This window comes from Stomoxys calcitrans, chromosome 2 (assembly GCF_963082655.1).
Source record: "Stomoxys calcitrans chromosome 2, idStoCalc2.1, whole genome shotgun sequence".
Classification (NCBI taxonomy): domain Eukaryota; kingdom Metazoa; phylum Arthropoda; class Insecta; order Diptera; family Muscidae; genus Stomoxys; species Stomoxys calcitrans.
Window position 1 is genome coordinate 180,439,649 of NC_081553.1, and position 19,613 is coordinate 180,459,261.

Here is a 19,613-nt window from a genome sequence, read left to right on the forward strand (position 1 = left end):
ATAGATCGATCTTCTGATTATGGGTCTTAAGCCCATAAAAGACGCATTTGTTACCCGATTTCGCTGGTATTTTAAAGTGGGTTGATTAAAGCCTCTCAACGTCCGACCTAAAAATAGTTCAGATCGGTCTATATTTACATACAGCTGCCATATAGACCGATCTGCCGATTGAGGGTCTTAAGCCTATAACCCGATTTCGCTGGGATTTTATAAATTCAGTTGGTTAAAGCCTCCCGAGATCCGACTTAAGGTCTTAATTCCATTAAACCGGATATGTTGCCCGATTTCGCTGAAACTGTGACTTGTTTAAGAATTCTCGGGACCTTAAATAAATATGATCCAGACCAACCCTGATGTGCATATCGTAACACCACATATTGTAATACCTCGAAATATGCGTCTTAGACCCCATAAAGTACATATTTTTAGATTAGATTAGATTAGATCTTTATTAAACAAAATTCAACTATATAAGTATAATATTCATTGCTTGTATTTTTTTTTTTTTTTTTTTTTTTTTTTTTTGATTAACTTTAATAAAGATAGTTAAACTTAGACAATGTTTTTTTTGCATTAAACGTCTGTCACATTTGTGTTTAGTTTAATTCTTGTATCAAATAGTGCCTATAATTCATTGCACATTTTATGTATTTAATCAAATTGCTCCAATCATCCTGTCGTTGTCCATTCAATATATTGATCATTTCATGATCAGCTAGTACTATTTTGCCAAAGTACAAAATTCGAAATTCTTTTAGCACTGGGTATACACCTACGAAATGTTGGATATTTTCGATAGCCCGCATATTGCAAAGGTTACATAATTTATGGTTATCTTCCACACCATATAAATTGCCGTTTAAGTTAAGCATTCCACCTCGCGCCTTTAGAATCCATATGATGTTATCTAACGGATTCTCATCTGTTATATATGAAAGCCCCTTATTATAGTCCAGATGTTTGTAAAACCGTTCTGTTGAGTTTTTATTTCGAATATTACCATAGATGTTTCTCAATTTTAAAGCCGTTAGCAGTTCAATGCTGAAAGTTTTCCATTGGACGAAAATATTCGGCAATTCAGGCCAATTGATGTTTAGATCTCTTGCTATATTTCTCAAATCTTTCACCCAAAACGAATTCCTTTCTATTAATGCTCTCGTTAGCATCTTTGGCAACCGATTATCGTGGTAATGTAGTAAAACGTTATTTATATATTTCAAATGTAATCCCATCGTATATATATGGCTTTCTTCAGCAGCAGTTTCCAACATCAGTACATAATTTGGCGTATTTTTCGGCAGCCGTAAAATTTTTTTCATAAAAAAGCGTTGAAGTTTGTCTACTTCATCAAAATGTCTAAAGCCCCATATTTGAGATGCATAGCTCTGTATTGCTCTACAAACGGCTAAGTACACCTTCCATTTCATACGTAGACTGATTCGGTTCTCCTTCATTATGTGATTCCAGGTCGTATTAAGAGCATTCTTTGCTTGCAAATTTCTCTTTTCTACATGTTTTTGAAAACTCAGCTTTGGAGTAAAAATTACTCCCAAATAATTAAATTCAGAGGTAATTTTAATTTCTTCCCCTTTATACCACCACTTTTCGAGAGAGCTTAATCTTCCACCTCTTCTAAAAATTAGCATCTGCGATTTTGCCATATTGACTGAAAGGTTCCATTTTTTGCAATAGATTTCTAAGTTGTAAATCATGCTTTGCATTGTTTCTATATCATCAGAGATAATCACAATATCATCTGCGTATAGTAAAATCCTCAGATTAATACCATTACACTGCAGTCCTCCCTCCAGGCTATCATGCAAATCGTTGATGTATAAAGCAAATAATAAGGGTGAGAGCAAACATCCCTGTTTTACGCCAGCCTTAGTTTGAAAATATGCGGACATTTCCTCCCCCGTCCATACAGCGTACTGTGTATTAGCGTATAAGTTCTCTACAAGCTTAGCAAATTTATAGGAGACACCCAGTTCAAATAATTTATAAATTAGGGCTTGTCTGGACACATTGTCAAAAGCAGCGGAAAAGTCTACAAAATATGCATAGACTTTCTTCTTTTCGTCTAGTTTAAGACTTACTATTGCAGACAAGTTGTATATATTATCGTATGAGGAGTAGCCTCGTCTAAATCCTGCTTGAAATTCATTCAAAACATTCTCAGATTCTACCCATTTCCATAAACGCTCGTTAAGAATCCCCATCATTATCTTTGCAATACAGTTTGAGAAAGCAATTCCTCTGTAATTATTGGGTTGTTCACAATTCCCTTTTTTATATATTGGATATATAATAGATTTACTAAATGACTCATCAACGCTTTCACCATCTAGTATCTTATTATACTTTGTTAACAATATATTCTGGAATTCATCCGTTGCATTCACAAAGAACTCATAAGGCACTCTATCCTCGCCTGGAGCTTTGTTGTTTTTCATCTTACGCAGTGTTTCTCTTAACTCAGCTATTGATATAGGTTCATCTAAATATTGGTTTAATCTAAAGGGAGGTGCATATTGAATAGGGGCAACAACTTGAATTGGATTTAATAGGTGCATAAAGTAGTTTTTAAATTCATCTGCCTTTACGTTACTGCCAATTTGAAATTTTTGATTTCGGACTTCCCTTATCCAACGCCACCATTCTTTCGAGTTATTTGCCGTGTGAATCTTTTCAATCACATTATGAAAATAGTTTTCTTGGCTATTTTTACAAATAATCTTATAATGTTTTTGAGCCTCTAAATATTTGTTTTTTTCTTCAATCTCACCAGTTTTTCTATATGTGTTTAACAACCTAAAGCACTTTTCTCGTGCTTTGTTGCATCTTGAATCATACCACTGTTGTTTCGGGACATAATTCTTCGAAGGCCGCTCAGCTTTCCCAACCGAAGCCTTTATCACTTCCGTTAAGTCGCTTAACTTTATACATTCCATGTTTCCAATTTTGTTTGTCTCAATCGACAATCTTTCTTGATATTCCCTTTTCCGGTTATCCATCCATTGAATTTTTGGTAAAAGATTCATGGTTTTTGTTTTGGGGGTAACTCCTTTGACTGCTATATTTATTATTATGGGCATATGATCAGGCATATGATCAGTACATATATTCTTAATCGTTATGACATTTTAAGTCGATCTAGCCATGTCCGAAAGCACGCTAACTTTCAAAGAAGTAAAGCTAGATGCTTGATATTTTAAACAAATGTATCTTAGTGTAGGTTGATTGGGATTGTAAATGGACCAAAACGGTCCATGTTTTGATATAGCTGCCATATAAACCGATATTGGGTCTTGATTTTTTGAGCTTCTAGAGGCCGAAATTCTTATCCGATTTGGCTGAAACTTTGCATGATGGGTTTTATTATGACTTTTAACAACTGTGCTTAATATGGTTGAAACTGGATATAACCGATCTAGAATCTTGACTTCTGGAGCCACTAGAGAGCGCAATTCTCATCCGATTTGGCTGAAATTGTGCATGAAGTGTTGTGTTACGCGAATTGCAAATGCAATGCAAATTCAAATTTTGCCCATGAACATTCCACTAAGGAACAGGGGCAAACTTCTCACATATCAATGAGTGCAGTCCGATTCAATTTTAAGCTCAATTATAAGGGGCCTCCTTTTTATAGCCGAGTCCGACCGGCGTGCTGCAGGTGCGACACCTCTTTGGAGACAAGTTTTACATGGCATGGTACCTCACAAATATTGGCAGCATTAGGAGGGGAATACCACCGCTAAACATTTTTTTCTGATGGTCTCGCCAGGATTCGAACCCAGGCAATCAGCGTCATAGGCGAACATGCTAAACTCTGCGCTACGGTGGCCACCTCCTTAATTTTGTATACATTTTTATAAATGGTAACCCACCACCATGATTCGGCCTGTCCCAATTTAGCATGCTTTTACTTTTTAATATTTAAAATTGAATTTATTATTTTAACACAACACAATTTTAAACCCTGACATTTCATTAAAAATAAAACACATTCATTTCCTAGTCTGAAAAAATTTCAATAAATCAAATGTCATATTTTCAAATGTCACCATTCTGTCAGAGAACCTTTCAACTGCCAACAAGTAAAAGCGTGCTAAGTTCGGCCGGGCCGAATCTTATATACCCTCCACCATGGATCGCATTTGTCAAGTTCTTTTCCCGGCATCTCTTCTTAGGCAAAAAAGGATATAAGAAAAGAGTTACTCTGCTATTAAAACGATATCAAGATATGGTCCGGTTCGGACCACAATTAAATTATATGTTGGAGGCCTGTGTAAAATTTCAGCCAATTCGTTTAAGAATTGCGCCCATTGGGGCTCACGAAGTAAAATAGAGAGAACGATTTATATGGGATCTGTATCGGGCTATAGACCGATTCAGACCATAATAAACACGTTTGTTGATGGTCATGAGAGGATCCATCGTACAAAATTTCAGGCATATCGGATAATAATTGCGACCTCTAGGGGTCAAGAAGTCAAGATCCCAGATCGGTTTATATGGCAGCTATATCAGGTTATGAACCGATTTGAACCTTATTTGACCCAGTTGTTGAAAGTAAAAATAAAATACGTCATGCAAAATTTCAGCCAAATCGGATAGGAATTGCGCCCTCTAGAAGCTCAAGAAATCAAATCCCCAGATCTGTTTATATGACAGCTATATCAGTTTATGAACCGATTTGAACCATACTTGGCACAGTTGTTGGATATCATAACGAAATACTTCGTGCAAAAATTCATTCAAATCGGATAAGAATTGTGTCCTCTAGAGGGTCAAGAAGTCAAGACCCAAGATCGGTTTATATGGTAGCTATATCAGGTTATGGACCGATTTGAACCATACTTGGCACAGTTTTTGGGTATCATAACAAAACACGTCGTGCGAAATTCCATTCCATTCGGATAAGAATTGCGCACTCTAGAGGCTCAAGAAGTCAAGACCCAAGATCGGTTTATATGGTAGCTATATCAGGTTATGGACCGATTTGAGCCATACTTGGCACTGTTGTTGGATATAATAAGAAAACACGTCGTGCAAAATTTTTTTCCAATCGGATAAGAATTGCGCACTCTAGAGGCTCAAGAAGTCAAGACCCAAGATCGGTTTATATGGCAGCTATATCAGGTTATAGACCGATTTGAACCATACTTGGCACAGTTGTTGGATATCATAACAAAACACGTCATGCAAAATTTCATTCCAATTGGATAAGAATTGCGCACTCTACAGGCTCAAGAAGTCAAGACCCAAGATCGGTTTATATGGCAGCTATATCAGGTTATAGACCGATTTGAACCATACTTGGCACAGTTGTTGGATATCATAACAAAACACGTTGTGCAAAATTTCATTCTGATCGGATAAGAATTGCGCACGCTAGAGGCTCAAGAAGTCAAGACCCAAGATCGGTTTATATGGCAGCTATATCAGGTTATGGACCGATTTGAACCATACTTGGCACAGTTGTTGGATATCATAGCAAAACACGTCATGCAAAATTTCATTCCAATCGGATAAGAATTGCGCACTCTACAGGCTCAAGAAGTCAAGACCCAAGATCGGTTTATATGGCAGCTATATCAAAACATGGACCGATATGGCCCATTTACAATACCAACCGACCTACACTAATAAGAAGTATTTGTGCAAAATTTCAAGCGGCTAGCTTTACTCCTTCGGAAGTTAGCGTGCTTTCGACAGACAGACGGACGGACGGACGGACGGACGGACAGACAGACGGACGGACATGGCTAGATCGACATAAAATGTCACGACGATCAAGAATATATATACTTTATGGGGTCTCAGACAAATATTTCGAGTAGTTACAAACAGAATGACGAAATTAGTATACCCCCCATCTTATGGTGGAGGGTATAAAAATACCACAATAAAATAACTTTACACACGCACATACTCGCACTTATACTCATGGTGCATCGACTCCTCACCACCTTGCATCAAACATCGCATAACACTGAAATAGTTCCAAGACACTTTTCACCAATTCTAGCACACTGTTCAAAGAATTTTGTGGGCAGGGTAGAGGTAAAGTACGATGGTGGGTTAGGTTGGGAACTGTATACAGGCTTGAGAGGGGGATGGGGTTTGTTTATTTATTTATTTTTTAGTTTTCAACTCCTTTGGTTTCGGTTCTTGTTTTTATAGCTTCTTAACAACCCTAGAAGCAAGGCTCCGGAAATTTATGCAACTATGGCAACGGAGGAGGAAGCACAGACTCATGTACACTAAGAGACACATTCTCAAACACACAAATGCTCACGCTGAGACAAATTCACACACACACACAGAGGCAATCACACACAAACTCAAACGAACTTAAGAAAATTTTCGACAAATGATCATTTTCTGTAGTTTTTGCTTTTGCTGTTGCTGTTCTCGACTTTGATGTTGCTGCTGCTGCTGCTGATGATGATGATGTTTGTGTTGCTGCTGTTTTTGTTGTCATTGTTGTTGCTGTTGTTATATGGGAAAACAACGCTTAAAAACTATGTCAAACAATTTTTTGTTTTGTCCTTCTTAATGTGAGGAGAGGGTTATAACCACCAAGCCAAGGCAAAAATAGCCAATGCCACAAGGCCATCAGCAGCAAAAGAATGTGCAAAGAACACCAAAGTTTGTTTGTGTGTTAGTTTTCTTTTTTCTAGCAGATGTCTTGCAGAACAAAGATTTGTTTACACTTGAAGAGATGGGTAGAGAAACGGAGAAAACTTTACAACAAAGGATTTGGTAATATTTTAAGATTTGCTTCTGACACCAGATTTTGCCTTCACATAATTGTAACTTCAAATAAGTTTCACATAGAACAACATTAAAAAAAGCCAAAGATTACCTTCAAAAAATGTTGCAACTCTTTTCTAATTGGAGTAGGGGGTGCGGGAGACACTTGAACTTCACTTGAAGATAAATTTTTCCATTTAGGTATTTATCCAATATTTTTGTTAATATTTTATTTTAATAGAACTTTCCTTTACTAAGGGGATATTTCCCTTTTTCTTAAAAATTTGTTTACAACACCATTGACACTGCTTCACTTGGTACACCACAAATTATCCCTCAAGAATTTATCCTTCTCACATTTCATGCATCATCACCAAAATTAAAAAGAATTTTTTGTTTGGCCATTTTTTCACTTTTCTTTTCAGATATTTTGTTATTTCTTTTTTTTTTATTCTTCTTCTTTTTTTGCTATATTTTTGGGTGAACTTATTTTCTTTTGATTAAAAATTCACTTCAACATTTGGCTTCAACGAGTAACGCGCGCGCGTATGAATTTCCATAAACCACCAAACCGTATGAAAACCCGATATGAACTGAACTGGTCTAATGAAACTTTCGTTTGTTTCGCATGTTAAGGCATTTAAGGCGAATTTCACAATGCCGTTATCAAGTGAGTGTGTTTGTGTGTGCTAGAGAGCAACAGAACTCAGCATAAGTAAAACGATAGCGACAACGAACGAAACCAACGAAGCAGCCAAGTCATGAAAGAGGCAACAACAAAGCAAAGCAACAATGCCTACCTCACTAAGGAAAAGCATTAAAAAAAGAGAACTCACATGAGCAAGAGATAGAGAGAGAGAGTGGGAGAGAAAATAAGCAAACCTCAAAAAATTGAGAGTCGGGTCATTCATTACAAGCAAGGGTAGAAAAAAAACACACGTGAATTGGAAACAGGAAATAACAACACAGCAGCATGAGCAAACAAACACCCTCACATGGCCTGGCAAGTACCAACATTTTTTGGGGGGGTAACATTTGAAACAGTTTAAAACAAGTCCTCACTCAACATACATTGGACTCAGGGTTGCCGTTCTGTGGAATTTATTTTAAATTTGGAGATTTTTTCTATTGTGGTAGAGTTGAAGTAAATAAAATTTTAACAAGTAAAAACGTGCTAAATTCAAACGGGCCGAATTTTGGGAACTCACCACCATGGGTTCTGCTATGGAAACTAAATTTAGTTGAAGGGCATAACTAACAAAACTTCTTTGAAACTACCAAATTGTCCGAGTAAAATTTTTATCAAATCGGCTAAAATTTGCGACTTCCGGGGTACAGTCGTAAAATCGGGAGACTGGTTTATATGGGAGCTATATGAGGTTATAGACTGATTTAAACTTGATTTAGGTGTATGTCCATATTGGCATGGGGCCGATTAATATCCGCATCATCTTTTCAACCTAACCTTAACCGTACATGGCACAGTTGTTGGAAGTCGTAACAGAACACCGCATGCAACATCTCAGCCAAATCGGACAAACATTGCGGCTTGTAAGGACTCAAGAAATCAAATCGGCAGATCGGTTTATATGGGAGATATACCAGGTAATACACCGATTTAGACTGTACTTAGTACAGTTGTTGGAAGTCGCAACAGAACACCGCATGCAATTTTATCCAAATCGGACAAAAATTGCAGCTGCAAGGGTTTAAGAAGTCAAATCGGGTGATCAGTTAATATGGGATCTTTATCAGGTTATATACCGATTTAGACTATACATGGCACGAACGTTGAAAGTCGTTACAGAACACAGGGTGTTGGTTGGTGTTGGTTAGTGAGAAGCTTTTAGCCGGCAGGTGCCAGTTCTAAGCTATAAATTCATTCAGTCGGGAAGATTTGGTATTTGGTCGATTTCTTCAGTTTTCGGACTGGTCGGGATTGTTAAACTATCTGGCGGTAAAGGACTCAAGATGGTGTTGTAAGCTCTTAGGTACAGAGTGTGGATCAGTGAGGCGCTTTTAGCCGGCAGGAGCCTGTTCTAAGTAATAAAGCCACTCGGTCGGTTAGATTCTGTAGATTCTTCAGCATAGATTTCTTCATGCATTTTGGGCAAATAATGTTGGATATCATCTCACGATAGCGCTGACCATTCAGAGTTACGTTACGATTCGCATCATCTTTGAAGAAGTACGCTCCAATGATGCCACCAGCCCATGCAGATATCATGCTACTGCCTGATACAACCACCGCAGCTTTTGGGTCTTTGGACTCCATTCTAAGTCTTTTCTTGGGCTCCAGATCTGGCCCTTAACTGGAAACAGACGCAGATCCTCAACCGCCTAGTAGATAACACTATCGTAGCTATCCTTGAGTTGTTTCAATTTAGACCCATCTATGTATGCAGATAGTGCTAGTAGAGGCGGGATACCACCAACCCAAAAATCACTTTTCGGGAAAACAAAGAACAACCTGTCAAGAAGGAAAGTCTCTCCCTGTAAATAACCCGACGCACACCTAACATAAAGGTGCAAAGCAATTAGATAGAGCGGAGTATTTAGAGCATCTGTTGGGACAATCCTCCCTACCCCAGAGATCAGCATTGCTGCAGTATCCTCAAACTTTTCGATTTTCTTGCTTAGGGTATAGTTGCTCACAGCCTGATACCATACCAGATATCAATAAGTGAGAATCGCTGAATCACCGCCGCAAACTTTCAATGAACCGTCTCTGACCGAAGCCCCCAAATGCATATTCCTATCATGTTGTTACAGGAGCAGTTTGGATATCTTTCTTACTTCTCGATTTGATTTGTTGAGAAACTTGAAGGTGGAACAAAAGCACTTTCACCATTTGCCCTTCCCTTCAATCTAAAAGTTTGCGTGTGGTGGTATGTTGTGACTTTTAACATACGTGCCAAGAATGGTATGGATTGGAGATGTGCGCGTGAATGATATTTTAATCACGCACGCTCACGAGAAAAAAATTTTACTCACGCATGCCCATGCACGACTTTCTTTTGTCGACTCACGTTCACGCTCGACTCTCGAGACAATCACAACTCACGAGAAAAAAAAGACTCACGGCCGCGGTTAAACAAATATTTTTCCACAAATGTTCAGCGGTGGTTATCGTCTCCTAATGCTGGCGAAATTTGTGAGGTACTATGCCACGTAAAGACTTATACCCAAAGAAGTGTCGCACTCCGGCACGCCGTTCGGACTAATCTAAAAAAGAGCCCCTTAACATTGAGCTTAAACTTGAATCGAACAGCACTCATTGTGTATGTGAGAAGTTTACCCCTGTTCTTTAATAGAATGTTCATGGGCAAATTTCCATTTGTATGTTAGAATGTCGTATGATTTGAGATTATGCGAAAAATTTAGTTTTTTGTTATAATTTTTTTATGTCTCGTGAGTCGTGAGCGTTGGGTGAGTCGTAAATGTTTCGTGAGTCGTGAGTGATTAGTGTCTCGTGAGTCGTGATTAGTGTTTTGAGCATGATTTCGCTCACTAACGCTCACGTATGAAGAATTTTAATTCAAACACTGTCACACACGATCACGGTATTGAATTTTTATCTCACTCACGAAACATGTGACTCACGGGTGATATACGCGTGACACGACAACTCTCGATCCAAGTGAACACCTCTAGTACGGATGTTTATCGAAAGGCGCTTTTACACGTCACTAGATGCCGTGTAATAGAGCCTTAAGCTGTTTAAGTCCTCTCATCCATCGTTCTTCTATTTAATAATTTTGGAAATCTATTTCCTATCCTAGATCTTCTTCCAACATCCAATAAGTTTAGTCTACAGAGAGAAATATTTAAGAAAACATGCTGATCGTCATTTCATAAGAAATGACCCAGCCAAACATTTATTTTTTGCCCGCTGGCAACCCTGCATGCACTCCCGCTGTTAGTTTGAGTTGTGCAGCTGGGTGTGTTGTGTGTCTCGTCTCCACAGCAGCTAACAATGGGCGAATATTTTTACTGTTCTCATTTCTTTTGAAGCGAATGTTCCAATTCAAATTGGCAAAAATTCTAATTAGAACTAAATTGAGTAACAACGTCACATGGAGGTGGCATAGTGTGAGTGTAAGCTGAGCAAGCGAGACTACAGCACAAAGGGGCAGAGTGTGAAAGAGTTCTGTTTTTTTTTTTTTCTACTAACGGTTGTTGCCTTCGTTTTTTTGGAAATCAACAACAAAAGTGACCAAGTTAGGGAAGAATGTATGAGAGTGGCTGGATAGCTGGCTGGCTGGCTGTCTGTCAGGCAAGCAGCAACTAATTTGTATTTGTGTGATAGTAATAAAAAATTATTACCGGGTTCTAATTTCACCCACAGCATTCACACACAACATACCCATGCATGGACTTATCTACAGCCAAACAAACATTTGTTTTGCTTCCAATTTCTATTTTTACTTCGAAGAAATTGCATAAATAATTAAAAGGAGAAATACTAATTTGATTTTGCATAATATTGGAGATTAAGTTAAAGAAAGGATGTAATATATACATAGATAAGGAACAACAAAATGTAATAAAAATTAATGAAATAAAATTTGTAGGTAGGTGTTAATAGCAAATTTCGCATGAAATAAGCCTTAAGACAACATTTCAATTAGAATTCCGGATACTGGTTCTGTTCGGTTTGCCAGATCCTCCTCCATCATCGGTTAGTGTGGGTGAAGTGTAAACGGTGCATGGAGTGGGTGCATGTCCGATCGTAGTCTGGCATTAGATTACTTTTGGATATGTTGCAATGGGATGTGCAAGCATAGAACGCAGTGGAACTCAAGCGTCGTCGACGTCGCCTGCAGCGTCCTTTTCGTAGGACTACGAATTCTCCCGTGAGGCAATACAACACCCAAGGCCTAATATTGCTGGGAAGTGTTTCTTTATTGCAACTGAATTGCAATGGTCTCCGAGGCTAGGTCGATGAATCTGTAGACTGTTTGAGTCGGAAGAACACAATGGTTGCAGCAATCCACGTGACAAAGCTGGCCCACACCTGCAACCTGCACAGTTGACGCTGATACAATGTGCTAAGGATGGCATACAGAGTGGAGGTGGGGGTTTGGCCTTTGTGATACACCATTCCGTGCACTATAGACCAATCTCGCCCGTGCCTAGCGTTACTGACCTCTACATGGAATGTATGGGAATAGCAGTCAGAGCCGGTACTGCCGAGATAGAGCTCTCAGCGTGTGTATATCGATGGTTGGTAGTAGTGTCCCATTTAATGACCACAATTGCAGGCCCAACTGTCTCGCCATAATCGTTTGGTTGTAGAAGACTTTAATGCGTATCACGTTTCATGGCATTCTCTCCCAGGGAACCACCAGCAGATTGAAGGCTCCATGTTCTGCACGGTGAATGAGGATGCCCCCACTAGCATTACGAGGAGGTACAGCAGCTCGCCAGACATTTCCATTGCATCCCCTGATCTCTTGAGTGAAGTATCCTGGCAAGCTGTCATTTCTTCTAATAATACTCTCCACACACAACAAACCGATTACTAGCTTAGGGGTATGTCCATAGTGGCATGGAGCGGATTAATATCTGCACCCTCTTTTCAACCTAACCTATCCCAATCATTCTTTACATCTACTGACTACCCAATTTCATAACCCCAGCAGAAGACCGATTAGAGGCCATCATGGCACAGAAGTTAGCTTATCCACCTATGACGCCTAATGCCTGGGTTCAAATCCCGGCATGAACATCAGAAAAGTTTACAGCGTTGGTTATGCCCTTACTAATGCTGGCTACATTTGTGAAGTATCCTGTCATGTTAAAATTTCTCTATCAAGTGATGTCGCTATGCTGCACGACCTTGGGACTGCGCATATAAAAGGAGGCCCCTTATCATTGAGCTTAGACTTTAATCGGACTGTACTGATTGGTATGAGAGAAGTATCCCCTGTTCCTTAATGGAATGTTCAAGGGAAATTTAGTTAGAAGGCTCATTGGGTCTGTTGCAGAGCGTACACTAATCGCTGCTGCAGTGAGCTGACTTTACCCTCAAACGTGCTAGTTGCTGAGAGGAAATTCCGAAACATTATAAACGTAGCAGCCGATCGCTTTATACCTTCGTATACCTCAAGTACGACCTGGTTTCCCTGAGAAGCCAGTCTTACTCACAGGCGAATGTGATGGGATGCGTTGCACTTTCAACGAACATAAGCAGCTTAGCTAAGCTGTGGTCTTCTATTACATCACTCTCGATGCTAGGAATAAGGGATTCTGGCACGGGATGACTATGAGCACCGTACGGGTTTGAACTCTGGATGATGAGATTCGTTACACTGTCAACGAACATAAGTGGCTTAGGCAAGCTGTGGTCTACTGTTACGTCACTCTCGAAGCTATGAAAGAGGTGATCCGGGAACGGAACTACTATGACTACGAGTTTGAACTCAAAGCTCCTGCTTGTGTGGTGTTAATCGTTATTACGAGAAGCTCAGCTGAGAGCTACCGAGCGCTTCCACTGGTTTCGGATAGTGGGATGCCCCATATACGGAGAAGCAGCAACTGCAGTCGCGGACCATCAGCGGTATCGAGTGGAGAGTGTCAATGAGAGGCTGGCCGGCACAGGCTTTTGCTTAAATACGGAGTGCCTATGATACTCGATATGACAAGGCGATTTATTGGCGCCTTTAGATAACCAAAGGCTATAATGTTACCGCGACGATCGGTCCTATGGACCTCTAACTTGCTCACATATGTATGGCGCTTGTACAGGATTGTTACCTTCACATGCAAATATGGTTAAAACAACAACAAGGGATGGCTGGACTTCAGTCACTTTTGACGACGTAACTGTGACTGACCCAGTTTATTCAACCGTCAATATATTGAGCATCACGAGGTTGGTACCGCTGGGAGGAGCGTAATCCATCGTATCCGTGTTTTCCAAGCCTATGTACAGCCAACCCAATTTACCCTGGACGAAGTTACGAATGTCATCCGTGACGCCAAGTCATCTAATACTCCGAACCCCGACAAAATATCTACACTGATACTGAAGAATCTGGATTTACCTGGAGTCAAGTACCTTACAACTGTCCTCAGCCTGTCTTTAAGCACTGTTATAGCACCCGATGTTTGGAAGATGGGCAAAGTGATCCCGCTACCGAAACCCGGAAAAGACCCAGCAGTCGTACAGACCTATTGAACTACTCATAATGAGCCAAGGAACAGGGGCAACCTTCTAACATATCAATAAGTGTCGTCCGACTCAAGTTTTAAGCTCAATAATAAGGGCCCTCCTTTTTATGGCCGAGACCGAACGGCAAGTTGCAGCGCGACTCCTTTTTGGGCAGAAGTTTTTATTTGGCATAGTACCTCACAAATGTAACCAGCATTAGGAGGAGAAAACCAGCGCTGTATATTTTTTGTAATGATCCCGCCAGGATTCGAACCCAGGCGTTCAGCATCATAGGCGGACCTGCTAACCTCTGCGCTTCGTTGGCTTCCTCACCTTCATATGGAAATAAGCAAATTATATGTACCAAATTTCAGCTTAATAGTTTCATTCTTAAAGACCGTAACGCATTTGTTATTGCGGACAGGCAGTCAAGTTGACATCGCCATAGTCTTATGGATGTTAGACCAAAATGACGAAATTAGTATACCCTCAGTTGTAAAGAGTAGTAATAGTGTGGTTATAATTGCCGTTACTTAATTTTATTTTCTTTCATTTCGTCATTCTGCAATTTTCAGTATTTTAAAATACATAACATTTTCTTAAACTTCACACCCAAAAACGATTTTTTTAAATATTTGCACAAGTCCTTCTCCGACGGCATTCGGTCTGCAAACACATTTGAACTGTAAGTGCCGAGGAAAATTTCGCCCATACCTTGCACACCAGCAAAAACTGTTACATTTGTTTCATTTCCGTTGTCGTCAGAGCACCAACCCAATCAACGGAGGACGAATACAAATCAAATACAATAAATTCGCCGATTTTTCTCTTCTCTTCTTTCTCTCAATCAACCGAGGGCGAATTCAATTCCAATACAATTAATTCGCCGCCTTTTCTCTCTTTGGTACTCAATGAAAAAGAGAAACCCTGGTTGAAAAAAAAAAACACTCTTTTACCAGCACTCATCCACATGTACTCATCCATGACCGTACAAAAAACTGTTCTCACACATGCAGTTACAACTCCAACATGTTGTGTTTATGTTTTTTCGCCAATAGCCTATTGGCATGAGGTTGAAGCCGGTTTAAAATGCAACATGTTGTTATCGAGTGAGAACTCAATTAGTTTGCATAGGACAGGTGGTTGGTTGTTGTTGCTGTTGTTGTTGTTACACAAATTTTGTCATGTTGCCTAGCAACATGTTTAGCTCTTGGGAAGGTTGTTGCTTTTTGACTGCGTGTACTGTACAAAGTTGACAATTTTCCGCTTCGTTGGTTAGAATAAACGTATTACAAGCGTGCATATCATCTTGTTGGTGGATGAAATAAACAAATGCTGACATACAGACATATGTGAAATTGTGTTGGAAATTTTAATTTCAGTTGCTTTAATTACAGGTTTAACGGAGACAAGGTACTTAACTGCCACATACTGATTTGAAATGTATGATTAAAATTGGAAACTCTTTACAATGAGTCTTCATGATGTGTAACTCTTGAGATTGAAGTATTTGATGCGACAAACATTATTTAAGTTGTATTTTAAAAAAGAATTGCTTAAATTAGGTCATTGCCCTAGCAAGTAAAATATTTTTAAATATTTTTTTTACTGCTGAAACATTGGGATCCCGTTCTAATCTCAACCAGAGAGCAATATACCGTTTTAGTTATCTGTGTTCGAAGGCATTAACTCCGTATGCCTTGTTGACCAACTAGCGAATACGATTCCAATTTTGGTAAGGTGTTTGCACATTTTTGGGGCTATTCGACTGTGTTACAGCTGGTTTGGGATTTGTAGATCGACAAAGATCGGTGTCTGAGCCGTAAATCCTTTGGGGCAATAAGAAGTTTCGACTCTTTAAGTCGCCTGGCCCTGATTTTGTATCAACGGTTGAAGTCAAGCTGATAGACTGGTTCCCTGGTCTTGGGAGATATACTCTGCTTGCATCAGAATGTCATATACCTGTGGGATGAAGGGAAACGAAGGTCATTTTCATTCCGAAAGCAGGAAAACCCTACCACGAAAGACTTTCGTCCTATTAGTCTGTCATCCCTGGAGATCGCCTACCACTGAAACAGCCCTTCACGACCACTAGGGCTCTCTCGCTGTCGAGGAATATACAATGGTAGCATTTCTTGACATTGAAGGTGCTTTCAATAATGTAAAACCATCGTCAATTATGAAAGAGTTGGAGTTTTTAGGCATCAACTCCACCGTAAGAAAGTTTATTAATACTAACTTACTTACTAAAAAATGCATTACGGCAGGCTTGAGATCTGGGACTCTTAAATTCGTATTCAAATACAACATTTGAAATTTACTGCACTTCGCACACATCGCTTTTGCATACTCCCAAATAAATTTAAAATTAATTATGTTCAAGTCATCCCTAATGTCACCAAAAAAAGGACGAAAACGCTTGTGGGCTTTATAAACTCCCATAATGTCCGTGCAACAATTTTAAGTGCTGGCCTTGCTAAACAATTGTCGAAGTTACTGTGAATGCTGTTAAACAGTGTTGCCACAAGAGAAGACTGCAACAATTTTGCAAATTTCTTTATTAATAACCAGTTAAGGAATAGCGAGAGACTTTTTCATGTCAAGGGGAGTTGTATAGACTCCATGGTTAAGTAAGGTTAGGTTGAAAAGAGGGTGCAGATATTAATCCGCCCCATGCCACTTTGGACATACACCTAAGCCAGTAATCGGCTTGTTTGTGCGGTCTAAAAGCTATAAAGTAACCTCTAAAAGGAACATTTTAAGTTAGGAATTCCGTGGTACTTACAAAATCCTTAATTGTTTTCAATACCACTCCCCTAAGTTGGTTCATGTCTGATATTGCGTCTCCACCTAAATACCGGTATCTGTTGGACGCGAAAGCCGGGCAATGACAAAGGCAAATGCTCCAACGTCTCAATTTCTTCTTCTTCCCCGCATGCCCTGCACATACTATCACTTGCCGCACCGATTTTACATAAGTGAGCTCGTAGTACTATGTGTCCCGTTATGATACCAATAGCTATACTGACCTCCTTCTTGCTTCCTTTCAGTACCACTAAATCGGCTGTCCTTTCATTTCCCCATACTCCGTTATGGCCCGCCATACAAACGACGCGGATTTTGCCATCTTCAGAGAAGTCGTTAATCTCCTTCTTACACTGCAATCCTTGTCTTCTCACGATCTGGATCCCCCATAAGATTTTCGCCGTCCTACCGACCGTTTCGCAGTTCCTCAATGTTGCATGCGCATTCGTCGCCCACTCCCTTAACTCAGACTGCGTCGACCCGAAAGTCTTAGGGTTAACCAAGTTTATTGACGACAGTCCTCTGGTCTTCACCGCCAAATCGTCTGCCCCAAACGATGCGAATTTTGCCATCCTCAGAGAAGGCTTTAGTCTCCTTCTTACACTGCTAGACTGTTCGTGACCTTACCGTCCTGGTTGTTATTGCCCTTCTCAGTCCCTGGGTTCTCAATGTAAACCCCCAGGCCCACTCTCTCCTCTAGCTTTGATCCATCCATGTAACATGATCTTCCAGATGGCAATACTAGGGTTCTGTCAATCCAAGACTATGCTGATGGCAGCAGTACCTCGAACTCGACTTCAAGGTTCAACTCTGGTATCCGATCGGAAATCTCTTCCCTTTCTTCAAGGTTTCCTATTGTCGCCTCAATCATACCGTGATGGTATGAGCTGCTCCCATCCTCAATCCATTCTCCCATCGCCTTAAGTCTCATAGCCGTAGTGGTTGCCTCATACTTAATCTGTATGTCAATGGGTCGGATACATAGAATAGTCTCCAGTGCCCTAGTGGGCATGGTCCTCATCGCTCCGCCTACGCCAAGACAACATGTTTCTGCATAGCAGTCCACCAAACTACTGAGGCGTAAGTAAGTATTGGTCTAATCATTGAGCCAGTGGACTATCCTAGGATTCAGGCCCCATTTCGAGCCTACGACCCATCTACATAGTGCCCAACATCTGTGAGCCTTCTCAGTACGCTCCTGAATGTGACACTTCCAATTCAGTTTCCTGTCTAAGATCACACCTAAGTATTTGACCTTGTCAGATACCGAAATTGTCTTATTGAGGAAACGTGATGCGTTAAATTCGCCCACCTTCGTCTTCCTTGTGAACAGGCATATTTCAGTCTTCTCTGGTTTAACCTCTGGGTCTAGCCCAGTCATATGCCCTTCTGCATAGCTAGTTCGTATCTTTACCCCTTAGAAGTATTAAAACATTATCTGCGGACTATACTTGTCAAGATTATTTGAAGTCAAAACAGATCATTATCTACAAAATTTCAACCCAATCGGAAAAAATTAGGGGTTTTTAGGGGCTCACAATGTCAAATCGGGAGATCGGTTTATATCAATTACCGAATAGGACTATACTTGGCACGAGTGTTGAAAGTCATAAAAGAATACTGCGTAAAAATTTCAGTCCAATCGGATAACGATTGCGGAATCGAGGGGCTCAGGATATCAAATCGGGAGATCAAATTTCAACCTAATCAGATAATGATTGCAGCTTCTAGGGATTCAAGAAGTCAAGTCGAAGGATCACTTTATACGGGAGCTATATCCAAATCTGAACTGATATGGCCCGTTTGCAATCCCCAGGCCCTACATCATCATCACGAGAGGGGGAGGAGGGTGCCATACAGAAACCCGAAGAGGACCGACTGGGTTAAGTTCGGGGAACAGATGCATAAATTGGAACCCCCTATGTGGCCTCTGGAGGACGCAAGGGAACTGAAGACCTCAGTCGATCTTGTCACGGGATGCCTGAACGAGGCCTTTTTGAAGGCATGGTGATCACCGGAACTGAAGGTGCTCAATAGGGAGAGCAGAAGACTTTTTAACAAAGCCAAGAGGGAGAACACGGCTAAGGGCTGGGACTAGTATCGTGACACCATTCGCAAGTTCAAGAAGGAGACGAGAAAGGCGAAGAGGAGTTCCTGGGCGAAAATTTGTGGGGAATTGGAAAGCACTAGTGAGGCATCTAGGTTGCGCAAAGTGCTCTCGAAGGATCCCATCATGCCTACCTCCCTGAGGAGAGAGGACGGGACTAACACTGAGAGTGGGCAGGAGACGATGGAACTCCTGATCGAGGCTCATTTCCCAAGCGGCCAAGAAGAGGTCGGCGATCAAGACATCGCAATACCTACGCATGTGGTCTTAACGGATGACCTCATCAAGGACATCGTGGACGAGGAAAAGATAGCGTGAACGGTCCGCACTTTCCGGCCATTTAAGTCTGCCGGAACTGAGGGAATAATCCTGGTACTGCTGCAGGAGTTCCTTGGAGTTGCCCTGCCATGGCTTGAGCAGATATTCAGGGCGACCCTGGCATGATCCTACATACCGAGGGCATGGAGTGAAGTCAAGGTGGTCTTTATCCCCAAGGCGGGAAGAATAAACCACAGTACGACGAAGGATTATAGGTCGATTAGTCTGTCATCGTTTTTGCTGAAAACACTGGAAAGACTGATGAACCTGAAGGTGAGAGGGCTACTGAAGCCGGAGAACTTCAGTGGGGCACAACACACATACCTCAAAGGCAGGTCGGTGGAGACGGCCCTTCAGGAGGTGGTACAGGAGGGCGACACGTCTCTCCGACAGAAGGATTACACTTTGGCGGCCTTCTTGGATATTGAGGGGGCTTTCAATAATGTAGAGATTAGGGCTATAGTCGCC

The 19,613-nt window shown here is 40.6% G+C and overlaps 1 protein-coding gene across 1 annotated transcript in view; it reads right to left on the bottom strand.

Moving 5' to 3' along the window:
• Positions 1–7,366, bottom strand: part of LOC106086113 (irregular chiasm C-roughest protein) — a 1,171,308-nt gene extending 1,163,942 nt beyond the window's left edge. The window contains exon 1 of the mRNA XM_059363383.1: positions 6,872–7,366. The gene's annotated coding sequence lies outside the window, so the exon portion shown is untranslated. The remainder of the gene's footprint in view (positions 1–6,871) is intronic.
• Between the last annotated feature and the right edge of the window lie 12,247 nt (positions 7,367–19,613).